The sequence below is a fragment of the Dunckerocampus dactyliophorus genome, chromosome 13, assembly GCF_027744805.1.
Source record: "Dunckerocampus dactyliophorus isolate RoL2022-P2 chromosome 13, RoL_Ddac_1.1, whole genome shotgun sequence".
In the NCBI taxonomy this organism is placed as follows: Eukaryota; Metazoa; Chordata; class Actinopteri; order Syngnathiformes; family Syngnathidae; genus Dunckerocampus; species Dunckerocampus dactyliophorus.
In genome coordinates, this window is record NC_072831.1 from 28,596,171 (window position 1) to 28,610,090 (window position 13,920).

Genomic DNA, 13,920 nt, shown 5'->3' on the forward strand with positions numbered 1-13,920 from the left:
TACTTTTTTCCTAAAATAAACCAATAAAAACATTGTGTTACAAATAGATAGCCCAGCCTCTGCTAGCTTGCCACGCAGTCAGACTACCTTCCATTGCACTTGTTGTACACTGAGTGCTACGTTTATGATAGTAATTGTACACTGAGTACTACACTTATGATAGTAATTGTACACTGAGTACTACATTTATGATAGTAATTGTACACTGAGTGCTACGTTTATGATAGTAATTGTACACTGAGTGCTACGTTTATGATAGTAATTGTACACTGAGTGCTACGTTCATGATAGTAATTGTACACTGAGTACTACATTTATGATAGTAATTGTACACTGAGTACTACGTTTATCAGATTGTGTCCCCTGCTGAGTGAGGCACGCGGCAAAAAGCACCATCATCATGAAATGCGCCCACAGGAGTGATGTGAAACGTTGATTTAAACAACACACACACACACACACACACACACACACACCTCCCCCGCCTAAATGTGCTTATTGATGTGGAGGGGGGCGGGGGGGGCAGGTGGTGAAAGATGCTGCAGTGCTGCTGTATTCTCATGACACCTCCTGTCAATAATGACACGCGCTAACCTGAATGCCGAGGACCCCCTTTCTGATCCAAACGAATACTTAGCTATATTTATTCGTGTCACAGAAAACACTTGTCATTCACCGCACGTCAATAATAATTTATAAAGGGTGGTTTTGTTTGGTTCTTGTTGTAATTAATACATTCCAGTCACCCATTTAAATATATATATATTATAACTTTACATACATAAAACAATGCAAAATAATGATTGTTGATGAGGACTTCCTGGTGTTTCTCACCTTCTTCATCAAAGCGCTGCCACTGGCAACTTTCTTTGGCCCCGTGGCAGGTTATTTCGCATTGCACGGTGAGTCAGCAATGCGTGGGTTGCTTTGTTTGGGCGCTCCGTTCTGCGGAACGAAACCGGACAGTCGTCCCTCGCCACTTTGCGGTTCAGATTTCACGCAGATTTGACCAAAATATGATAATCAATAAATCAGACTGTTTCATGCTTAATACGGTCTATTGTTTATAAAAATAAAAATAAAAACATTTAAGCTAATGTTACGTTTGTTTTTGTTTTTCCCAAATGAAGCATTTTCAAGCATAAAAACGTCTAAATGAAGGAAAATAGGAATATAAGGCAGTCACCAAGTGTCAGTGGTCCGTAATGTTCGGTGAGACACACAAGCACCAGACTGGTTGTTGCAGGTTTGAATCATCTCAAAACGGGCAGAATAATCCCGAATAAAAAGCTCGAATAAAAACACGTGCTACTGCTGAAACTCAACTCTGACATCACTTCCTGTTCGCCACTCACTATGCTCCCCCAGGGAACACATTTATAGCAACACAAATGTTATTTATGTCTCATTTCCTCTGATTATGTCCACTATATTGGGTAATGGGAGTGACTATAGGGGTGTTATTTCATGTCTAGAGGGCTCTAGTCGTGCTAAAAGCGGGTCTGGAACCAATGAACCACAATAAAGAAGGGATTACTGGAGTTTGGTACGTGCGATACTGTATGAAAACGGAGACAGTGTACGAAAATGGAGGCAAAAATAGACATTTTTATGGCCGTGTTGATTACTCTGGGTTTTTCGCCAATCCCATCCCCCGCGGAAAGCGGGCACGGACTGCATTCCAGTCAGAATGCGAGCATCTATTACAGACGCATTGACATTCCTGCCCCATACGTGCCTCGGCGTCCTCTTTTTAATACTTCTTCTTCTACAAGTCCCCGTTGTGCTGATTGTGTTTGCCCAGTGAAGAAAGAATGAAGAAAGAAGTCAGTCTGCTTGTTGGTACTCTAGCGGGACCGCAGCTCCTCAGTCTTCAACATGCATGATAACACACCCGCTGCTGTCTGGATCCACTTCCCCCGAAGGACGTGGACTTGGGGGTCGTGCTGGGGAGGGAGCGGACTCAAGTGGAAATTTGGGTGGAGAGAAGTCAAGGGAAGGGGTTTTGGCGATTTGTGAGAAAGCGCCTGAAAAGCACGCCATGGGCACCCCAAAGGCTGGGTATTAGGACCAAAACCGGATCATCGAGATGCCCCCTGGCGCTCTTTTAGCTCCAACCTGGGAAATTACGAAAAGGCATTTAAAGCAGAAGAGACGGAAGACGCATGAGTTATCAAATCGTGAGAACAATAATACAGAAATATATACTTTAGAGTAGTCCTTGTACAGCTTGTACAGCGGTGGAAATGAGTCAACACACGGCCTTTGTTCACTCAATCTGGGGCGTCCAAAGTGCGGCCTGTGGCGCCTTCTAAAATAATAAGTGAACAAGAAAAATACAAAAATAAAATAAAAAATCCAACAGAAAAATCAGCAAGAATAAAGTCCAAATATTAAGACAAAAATGTTGTAATCCAACGAGAAAAAGTCTACAATGATGCGATGTGATTATGAGGAAAACTCATTTTAGCAGCGCAAAGTTGAAATATTAAAGACAAAAATTACGTTATTTTTACAAAGTCTTAACATGATGAGGAAGAAACTGAAGTTGTAATTTTGGGGAAATTACGTTGGGGAGAAAATTGTCATCTTACGGGAATAAAGTTAAAATATTAAGAGAAGAAAATTTACTGGAAGAAAGTTGATTTTATGAGGGGAAAAAGTCCAAATGTTAAGAGAAAAAGGTCAACAAGACAAGAAAAAAGTTGCAATTTTACAAGAATAAACTGAGGAAAAATAACAATTTTAGTTGCACAGAGTTGAGATGTTAAAGGAGAGAAATGAGGTTCTATAAGTTGCAACACCATGAGAAACAAAACAAAATCAAGTTGTCATTTTTCGAGAATTAGGTCGGAGAAGAAGTTATGATATTATGAGAATAAAGTCCAAATATTATGAGAAGAAAAATTACAAGAAGAAAGTTGATTTGATGAGAAAAAAGTCAAAATATCAAGAAAAAGTCTTACCAGAAAAAAAGTTTCAATTTCACCAGAATAAATTGGTAATTTTATGAGGAAAAAAATGTCATTTTAGTCACATGGAGCTGAAATATTAAAGAAAAAATTCATTTTTTTAAAAAGTTGTGCTATGATGAGAAACATGTTAAAAAAAAAAGTTCTAATATGATGGGAATAAAGTCTTCCAATTAGAAAGAAAACGTACCAGAAGGAAGTTGCAATAGTTGGACAATAAAAAAAAAAAGAATAAAGTCAAAATATTAAGTGAAGTAACTCATAAGAAGTCATAAAAAGAAAAAAATGATGAGAATTTTACGAGAATAAACTTATCATGTTATGAGGAAAAAAATTCATTTTATTTCCACGGAGTTGAAATATTAAAGAAAAAAAAGTGTTGCTTTTTCTATTCGTAACGGGAGTAACTAAACAAAATAAAGCTGTAATTTTTAATGAATTACGTTGGGGGGAAAAGTGATGCTATTATGGAAATGAAGTCAATTAAAAGAAGAAAAGATACAAGAAGAAAGTTGAAATTGTTGGGGAAAAAAATTGAAAGAAATTGCCGTAATTTCACGAGAATAAAGTCAAAATATGAAAAGAAAAACATATTCTGAACAAAAAAGGTGCAATTTTACAGGAATATTATGGCATTATGAGGAAAAATCATTTCATTAAGTTATTTTTTTTTAAGTTGTGTTGTTATGAGAAACAAAACAAAGCAAAGTTGTAATTTTTGGAAAATCAGGTTGGGGAAAATAAAAAAAAAAGAATATTATGGAAAGAAAGTTATATTATTACAGGAATAAAGTCTTAATATTACAAAAAGAAAATATACCAAAATGATTTAAGAAGAAAGTTGAAATATTTGGGATAAAACTCGATGTGACAAAGCTGAGATGAAATATATCAAACTTGTTAGCATGTGTACAGTTGTTGCGTTACGAAATATCAAAGTGGCAAAGTTGAATGCATTCCTGTTTCACCGTGTGGGCCTCGCTGGACAAAGTTTGGACACCCTGGTCTGAATAGTTGTTCTTTTTCGTTAACTTTTCAACCTGAAACTCATCGTGTCTCCCCAACGTGACGCAGACGGACTCTTCTGATTTGACAGCGTCAAGGAAAAGGAAAGCCGTCACCACGCAAGTGAAACCGGACGTCGCAGGAATGCTCAGAAAGCGGAGAAATGCCGACCAGCGCCGGCCGCGTGCTTGATCTTAGCCGCTTCGACCGTCATGAAGGATAAAGATGGCATCCTTGAACATGTGAAAGGATGTGCTCCTGTGAGATGGACAGCGACAACATAAGCAGTACGGTGGTCTCTGCCCCTTCCAGTGAGCAAGACTGAAAACGTTGGCGCGGGATTGTTCAAATACTAACAGATGCTAACTAAAACCAGCTCAAACCTCACATTTACGTACATCTAATTAGCATTTGAACGCGCTGGCATGCTACTTGGCAACCGAGCCAGCCCTGAAAATTGTTATTTCCCAGCACTACAGCCACCGAGACATCCCCCCCACCCCCCCCACCCCCCGAATGTGCCGGAGTGTAGCAGTAATAATAATAAGCATCCGCTTCTCATCTGCATCCAAAAGATCCCCAGCGGGTTTTTCAAACGGCGGGAGCCAAACAAAAGAGTGGAGCGAGCCCTTTGCATCCACGTCGCGCAGGATGGAGGTGACTCCGCACCGAGGCGCAGCAACCGCTACAGAACCGGAACAGGGCCGCTACGGAATGACTCATTGATATCATGCTAATGAGGATAATGAGGCGGGATCAACGTATGTTCTTATCGCTGCCGGCTCCACTCTCCTGAGGTGTCCATATGTACAGCACGCAACCTTCCGCTTCACTGCTTGTGTAATTATGCCCCCCCCACACCCCTGGCCCTCACATTAATCTTCACCTCGGGTTTAATCCTGAGCTCATACGAAATGCTAAACATGACTGCCAGGCTTTTTCACATCACAAGTCTGGTTATGATAAGCTGAGGCGCCTCCAGGCCGCTGCTTGTGCAGCCATGATGAGCATATGGACCACGGAGACAGTCACCATGCACGTCACTACTGTAGTAGCATTCACTGAAAGCCCACTTGTATTACTTGTTGTGCAAACGACTTTCCCAAAAATTACAACTTTATTTGTTGTTGTTTGTTTCTCACAATAATTTGACTTTAAAATTCTTTTTTTCTGTAATATTCCATCTTTATGCTATTAAAATTAGGGAAATATTTAATCGCATTTTTGTCCACAGTTAACTCATAGTTAATCGCAGATAGAAATAAGTTTTTAAGTGCACCTTTGAAAGATCATTTTAAAGTTTTTAATATGGCTATCAACATGAGACGGGATAATATGTTTGCTTCATGCAAATTTTTGTTCATTAAAAATTCTTTTTTGTTTTTTTTTAAACAGCTCAACACAATATGGACCTCAATGTATACGAAACAAACTGAATGTACAGCAGGTAGACGTTGGTAAGGTCAACTGTCCATCACTCAAATATGATTCTCTTCTAGCAAATAATCTCACGAAATATAACTAACATTACACATAAAGGTTTGCAAAAAAAAGGTTTGCTCGAGAACAGTCAGTAGTTTACCCAAGCAGAACTGCGGCCACATACGGAACACCGCAGTGCAGTCAGGCTGTAGCTTACGCCTCACTTCTTTAGCACACTTTTCCTAGTCTGGCCACTTCAGCGCCGTGCAGTGTGACGGTAGCACTGTACAAATGACAATAAAAATGACCTACTGTGCTCCACAATTTTTCTTCATAATATTACGATGTTATTCTCGTATAATTACCACTTGTTCTTGTTTTTTTCCCCTTTGATATTTTGACTTTATTCTTGTAAAGTTCTGCTGGTTCTCGTTCGTGTTCACCCTGAAAAGTGTCTTGAGACGACTGGTGTCTTGCTTTGGCGTTATATAAACAGAGCTGGAAATGACGTGAATAATAGATGAGGTGTTATTGCGGGGCGGGCGGGACATTTTTAAAAACAGAAGCGTGTGATGTTTAAAGCTCGCGTCGGGCCAAACACTCTTCGTACCTCAACAGTATTCCCCCGTGTCGTATTTCCCCAGATGCATCACCAATTCCCTTTGATGAGTATGGAGGTTAAGTTTCCCACTCTTATTCTCTCATTGAATAATCCTCTCTCTCTCCGGCGAAACACTCGCCGCCTCACAACGACGCTCTGCGATGTTTACGGAGACGACGCCGATAAGCATCATGAAAACAGAGAGCGGCTTAATGGCGCTGATTAAAATGTTGATGAGGGAGCAGCGTGACGCGCAGAGAGATGGCCATGATGCTGATGCATGCAACGCTTTGTTTGTGTGACGCGTCTCATCACGTTTGGACTCAACCGCTGGGGGCGGAGCTTCATGCTAAGTATCCATGCGGACCATTTTTCATAAATAATTGTTCATTTATTTCATTATTTCAGACACTGGCGGTCCATACATCCATCCATCCATTTTCGATGCTGCTTATCCTCATTAGGGTCGCGGGGATATGCTGGAGCCTATCCCAGCTGACTTTGGGCGAGAGGCGGCGTACACCCTGGACTGGTCGCCAGCCAATCGTAGCACTCTGATAGTCATGAAATAATAATGAATGCATTGAGGATAAATGATATCAGACATTGTGATAGCCATGAAATAATAATGCAGGTATTCCGGGTAAATGATATCAGACACTGCAGTATTTATGAAATAATAATGAATGAAGTGGGGATAAATGATATCAGACATTGCGGTAGTCATGAAATAATATTGAATTAATTCAAGGTAAATGATATCAGTGGTAATCGTGAAATAATGGATTTAGGATCAATGTTAGTAGATACTGCAGTATTCATTAAATAACAATGAATTGATCAGGGTAAATGATATCAGTGGCAATCGTGAAATAATGGATTTAGGATAAGCGATATCCGACACTGTGGTAGTTATTAAATAATAATGAATGAATTCAGGACAAATGATATCAGACACTGCGGTATTCATGAAATAATGATGAATGAGTTCAGGATAAATGATATCAGACACTGCGATAGCCATGAAATAATAATGCAGGACTTCCGGTAAAATGATATCACACACTGCGGTATTTATGAAATAATAATGAATTGATATCAGACTCTGCGGTAGTCATGAAAACAATATTGAATTCATTCAGGATAAATGATATCAGTAGTCATGAATAATATTGAATGAATTCAGGATGAATGATATCACACACTCCGGTATTCATGAAATAATATTGAATTGATCAGGGTAAATGATATCAGTGGTATTTGTGAAATAATGGATTTAGGATCAACGATATCAGACACTGCAATATTCATAAAATAATAACGCATGAATTCCGGGTAACTGATATCAGGCACGGCAGTGTATAGTGAATAAATTCCGGGTAAATGATATCAGATACTGTGGTATTGACACAATAGTCCATCCCTATCTTCTACTTGTTCTATCTGGTCCGCCCACAGCGTCCATGGAGTGGATACAGTAGACGGCATACATGTTGCAACACAAAGAGCCAGCGGGGAAGAAAGGCTTCCTGCTGGGCCCACTCAGTAATCAGTGATGAGAGGGGGGAACCTGGGACCAAAGAACGAGGACGAGGACCATTTGCCACTTCTTTGATTAGGCGTCAGCTGATGCCAGCATGTGCAGCACACAAACTGCTACTGTGCTACCACGCAACATAAACAGTAACGTGCATGTAGCGTCATCTTCTCTTGTGTGCTCCGTCTTCAAGGCTGTGTGAGCGTGTTAGGATGGGCGGGTGGGTGGGGGCCGGGGGCTCGGACGGTGGGGTGCAAGGGTGGTCTCAAAGACTGGAGCAATCTCATCAGCAAAGAAGCTCATTTTCCATTTCCATTCCACGCTGCCAAAAAAACTAATAACGTCCTCACATCTTCTCTCGCCACGGGGAGGTGAGGTGGGGGGAATCTTAATGGAGTCCTCCATGGAGGGGGGGGGACATCTGAAATGTGCAATCACATCGTCTTCATTGTCATATTACATTGGAGATCAAAGCTATCATCATCTTGCGCCGCGGAGTCAGCACCATATGCACCGAAAATTAGTTATCCCTTGCTGCCCTCAGTCTCCGTTCGGATAAAACTGGTCTGAGCTTAAAAAAAAAATATATATATATATACACACACACACACACACATATGCTAATCTTAGCATACCCTGCTGTGGCAGAAGTATGCTCCACAGTCTCCATTTTGCTGCAACACTCCATTTTCTTATGCCCTAAGTCTCGTTTTAGATAAAACTGGTCTCTTTACATAGGTAAGGTAAAAAAATAAACACACACGCTAATGTTAGCGTACCCTACTTCTACAGTATTATGCTCCACAGTCTCCACTTTGCTGCTGTGTGCCGATGTCTTTCTGCCCTCAGTCTTTGTTTGGATAAAACTGGTCGTCTTCCACATATAAGTTACAGAAAATACACACATGCTTTTGTTAGTGTACCCTGTTGCCCTCAGTCTCCGTTTGGATCAAACCGGTCTGGATGGAATCGACGGGAGGTGTCGTTGGCGAGAGCTGCTGCTGCATACGCTCTGTTTGATCAAGTGCGCTTCAAACAGCCGCGCCTCCTTTCTCCCTTCCTACCTTCTCCGAGTTGTGAGCGAGCGCGAGTGGTTCCTGCGCGTGGGGGCGTGCACGTGTGTTTGTTTGCTGACAACAGCATTACGCTTGCTTTTGTTGACGTAAAATGGGTCAAACACAAACAAGCAGACGCGCTCACAGCGCACGCTTGATTCCAGTCAATGAATACTCATGTCTTCTTCTTCTTCTTCTTCTTCTTCTTCTTCTTCTTCTTCTTCTTGTTATTGTTGCCGTGTCATTTATGAGGGTGGGAGGCCCACTGCTGGACCACCAGCTCTGTTCTTGGTCACTCCCGTGGCGTTGATGGTCTTCTTCCACACCAGACTCATCCAAACATCTCATGTCATGGTGCTTGAGACTTCAGGTCTGACTACTAATTGGTGTCCTAATTGCTATTTCCTTCTTTGATGATGATTATTATTACATTTAATAATTAGATGTCTTTTTGAAGTATACATTTTGCCTTGATTTTTTCATAAAAATCATACGTCTCAGAGAATAAAATTGTTTACAATAAATATTTTTTAAATAATGATACAGTGCGCCCAGTCCAGGGTGTACCCCGCCTGTCGCCCGAAGTCAGCTGGGATAGGCTCCAGCATGCCCCCGCGACCCTAATGAGGATGACGCGGTATAGAAAATGGATGGATGGATGATACCGTGTAATTTTATTATAAAATGATTTTATAATTAACCATTTTTAGATACAATTGATTTTATTTTAATTTTATAAGTAAACATTTTTTCATATTTGTATTTTACATGTTATTTTTTTATACATTATCGTCTCACTAATTACACTGTTGTTTTTAATCATGACATTTTATTATGATTTTTTATATACTTAAACCTTTCATATATCATTTTAGTGGCCATAACTATTTTTAAAATTATATTTATTGTGTGTTTTTTTTGTTTTGTTTTTTTATAGACAAACAAGCATTCACACTCCCATTCATACCTACGGACAACTTAGAGTCGCCAATGAAGCTAACATGCATGTTTTTGGAATGTGGGAGGAAACCGGAGTACCCGGAGAAAATGTTATATTTGAACTGTTTTTATTCATGTTCATCTTAGTGATTGTGCTTTTTAAAAATAATTACGTGTTTATTTTATGTTTCATACATTATATTTTAGTGCCCATATTTATTTTATTATTATTATAGTTTAAATTGCTTTTTATTTTTTTATATTTGCAATTTTTAGTTAAATGTCTTTGGACATTATTGTCTTAGTAATTCAAACATTTCATCAAAAATATTTGAGTGGCCATAATTATTATTATTATTATTATTATTTTATTTTATTTTATTTTTTGCTGATGTTTTTGAAATTGATTTCAAAAATATCTATACTCTTCGTGAATTTTGTGAAGTTTTGACTTTATTCTTTATTTATTTATTTTTTATTTTATTGTAAAATTTAAAATACTTAACAATTTCAACCTTTTATTTTTTTCATATTTTTATTTCATATTTTAATGGTTTTTATTCATGATCGTCTTACATTTTTTTGCACATTCTTGATAAAATGATTAACTTAACATTAAAAATGACTTACAATGTCTTTAATTTGTTTGCTCGTTCATCGTAAAACGATTAACTTCAAATAACAAATCACTTTAAAAAGAATGTTACGCTGCTGAGCCGTAGGTGGCGCCGCCGCACATTACAAGTTGGGCCAAAATGAAAATAAAACCAAAAGTAAAATAAACAAAGACACCGTCTCCTGTGGAAATGGAGTCCATCATGTAAAGTAAATAAATAAATAAATACATCATAAATGAATGTTTTACATTTGCATGACATTCTCGGTCGATACCATTTACTATTTTTTGTGCCTGAAGGGTATACAGCATACCGCATCCTGTATGTTATACATGACAAGAATGTGAGGGTGGCTGCTGGGCTACGTGGTGGCCGTCTACCGTCGTACTCAAGTGCTTGTTTAAGAGTACAGTAGCGTCCATAAAGTATACAAGTATGTGACTAATGTCTCAGCGTATCATCTCACGTTCTTCATTCTCTTCTTGCCTTTTTTCATCTCCTCTGCGGCTCCAGAGAGCTCATTAATTCCACCAACGGAGACGAGATGATGATGATGATGATGGTGTAGTTGGGAGTCTCTGCAACAGCTTCGCCGCACAGAATTATGAAAAAAAAAAAAAAAAGATCCAACTCACCCTGCAGCGCCTCCAGCCGGCCTCGTCACGCGCGTTCCATCCTCGTTTCCCTCGTGCTGTCACTGCCAAGTTTGACGGTTTGAAGGTGAATTATTGATCAGCAAGGTGGAATGTGCAGCAAGCGTGTTTGACACCCGGTCTGATCAAAGAGCGCTACGTGTGCGCGGGAATGTAGCCGTGCTGTAGTTGGTGAAATTGCTGCGAATACTGCGAGACGGATGTGGCGGATGGCCTCCTTTTCCGCTGCGTGGTTGTGACGTCGTGATATCGCAACCTACGCGGCTGGTAAGCACCCGTGCTAATGTTAGCGTACCCTATAACAGTGGTCCCCGACCCCCGGGCCGTGGATCATTTGGCACCGGGCCGCACAGAAAGAAAAAATAACTTCCATTATTTCATTTTTTTATGTTTTATTTTGAAAAGTGGCCGGATTCTCTCTGTTACATCCGCCTCATTTCATTGCAAGAGGAAAGTTGAAATAGTTGGAAAATGACAGCAATTACTTGTAACATTACAACATAAAAACATTAAACATAAACTTTAAAACATAAAAATGTTCTTAAAGTTGAAATATTATGAGAAACAAATCAAACAAAATAAAGTGATTTTGGAAAATTATGTTGGGGAAAAAGATCATATATTACAAGAATAAAGGCATGAGAACGAGAAGAAAATTTACAAGAAAGTTGAAATAATTGGGAAAAAAACAACTACAGCAGCAGAAATGGAAAAAAACAGCAGAATTTTTACGAGAATAAAGTCAAAATATTAAAAGAAAAATGTTGTATTGTCGTGAGAAAAAAAGGCACCATTTTACCAAAATAAAGTTGTAGTATTATGAGGGGAACATTTTTTTAGAATTATTTTATTTTTATTATATATTTTAACATTATTTTAACAAATTCAAATCATTTTAGTTGTATAGAGCTGAAATATTAAAGATTAATCCATTTTTTCTTAAAGTCGAAATATTATGACAAACAAACCAAACAAAATAAAGAAAAAAGTCATAAAATTACAAGAATAAAGTCAAAGATTCACAAGAAGAAAATTTACAAAGAGTATGGATATTTTTGAAATCAATTTCAAAAACATCAGCAAAAATGTGGGAAAAAAGAGCAACTACCAGAGTTCACACTCATAATGTGCTTTTTCACCTGCAGTACGTTCATGACGAAGCTGAGATGCAGTTTAACACAAACCAAAATGTGCATGTGTTGCTTTACAACAAAGTATCAGAGTGGCAAAGTGTGGACACCCCTGGCGTATGACCTTCCGAAAAGGCATGAAAGTGCAGCGTTATGCAGCACTCGTGCTCCCAACACGGCCATCAAAGAACCTAAATAAGGAAACACCACAGCCACGGCCATTGTATCCTCTTCGTCACATGACCATAAACAGTCCTAATAAAGCACCTGGGGAGCGACTTAGCCGACAACTGGCGGCCGCTAATGAGGGAAGGCGGTATTCGCGCGCGCACCGCCCCGCATCCATCCAAATTATTTGCCCGCTGAGAGACGGAATCTCACACCAGGAAAAGTTGTGGAATAATCCAATTCCAAGCGCCGCGGATCAAATCCGTCACGGGATCGGGGCCTGCCCGCCTCGCCCCCTCGGCCGCACTGCTGGCTAAGCTGCCTTCAGAAGGTTTCTTATTTTATAGCCCCAAAATTCAAACTCCATTTTTATTCTCTGGCGATTTTCCTCTCCGGCTGCAAAAACACTCGTCAAAGATCCTCTCTGGAACAGCGAGCTCAACTCAGGCGCTGATCTGTGGCCTTTTCAGTGGCACTACCGTAATTCCTGTAATACGTGGGCAGATTAATTGACTTTAATGCTCTTCAAGATGAATGTCTAGAGTGCGTGTGTAGTTCTCTTCTGTGAACGCATCCCCGCTGATGACAGAAACGTTTGGATGTAAGCAGAAAGGATTAGCATGCATTGACGTGATGTTGTTTATTCAAATTGAGCGTGGGCGGGTTACTGAGCTGCAAAGACGCCTGCAGTGCTTTCCCATGAAAATAATACTAATAACGTCTTTGATGCCATACGTCGGAATGCAGGAATGGCCGCTGATGTCGTTTATGCACGCGTTGTTGTTTCTTTTTAAACGCCTGCTTTGTCCTCCAAGTTAGGGTTTTGTTTTGTTGTGGCGGCCGGTGGTGAATTTCAAAAGCGCCTGATGAAACACTCATGCAAAAGGAGACAACATTTTGTCAGCCAGAGATGCTCAAAACTGATAGAAGTCTCTCTCGGCTCTAAAAAGGCAAGCGTATTTGTGAAGACGCCCGCAGATCTCGCGAGGCTTCAGCCCAGTCCGCGTCGAAGAGATTGGGCTTTTTCTTTGGCTGTTGTTGTTTTTCTGTGATGCCGCCACAGAAGGGTGCCAATGACAGCAAAGGTGTAGGAAAAATTGAGATGATAACCATAGAACAGGAAGCTGTGTCCCGGCAGCCCCGTACAAATCTGGCGAAAGCCGCCATGATGACAGCAGAACATGATTTGCACGGCAAAGCGGGCTGTGATGTAGCCTCGATGTGAAGAGACTCGCCTCCCAGGTATATTGGAGGATCACGCGCAACTATTTTGAAGAGGCCAACTTCTTTTTACACTTGGACGACTGTTAAGGAAGTTGACTCACCCTAATGCTTGTTTCATTTTCGGTTTACTGTCGCCTTTCCATTCCTCTCAACATCTTGCAAGTAGTTTTGCTTTATTTTAGTTGAATTGTACAACGGTTCACTTCTTTTTACACTTGTGTGACAGTTAAGAATGTAAAGTGCCATGCGTGAAGCCGCCTTTCTGTTCCTTTTAACACTGAGAGTAGTTGTTTTTCGTATTTTAGCTTTATTAAACAGCGGTTAACTTCTTTTCACACTTGAAAGACAGCTGAGAGTGTCACAGAGAGCGTTCAGCAACCCTCCTTTTCTATTTCTTGAAACACTTATTGTTTTCTTTTAGTTTTATTTTACAGCACTTAGCGTCTCTTTTATGCACGTGTGACGGTTGAGAATGTTGACGTTTGATGCATGAAGCCGGCTTTCCGTTCCCTTCAACGCTTTGAGAGTAGTCTTCTTTTCGTTTCTTTTGACACTTGAAGGACAGTTAAGCACGTCACAAAGAGCCATCGGCAACCC

General features: G+C 40.0%; 1 protein-coding gene and 1 long non-coding RNA gene across 2 annotated transcripts in view; one reads left to right on the forward strand and one right to left on the reverse strand.

Annotated features, from left to right (window-relative positions):
- Positions 1-13,920, forward strand: part of efna2a (ephrin-A2a) — a 102,323-nt gene that overhangs the window by 9,428 nt on the left and 78,975 nt on the right. The gene's annotated exons all lie outside the window — the stretch shown is intronic.
- On the reverse strand, positions 186-11,243 carry LOC129192842 (uncharacterized). The gene is made up of 3 exons (XR_008573508.1): positions 10,784-11,243; positions 2,209-2,311; positions 186-2,118 (listed from the first exon to the last, which is right to left on the reverse strand). It is a non-coding gene; the product is annotated as an uncharacterized LOC129192842 (long non-coding RNA).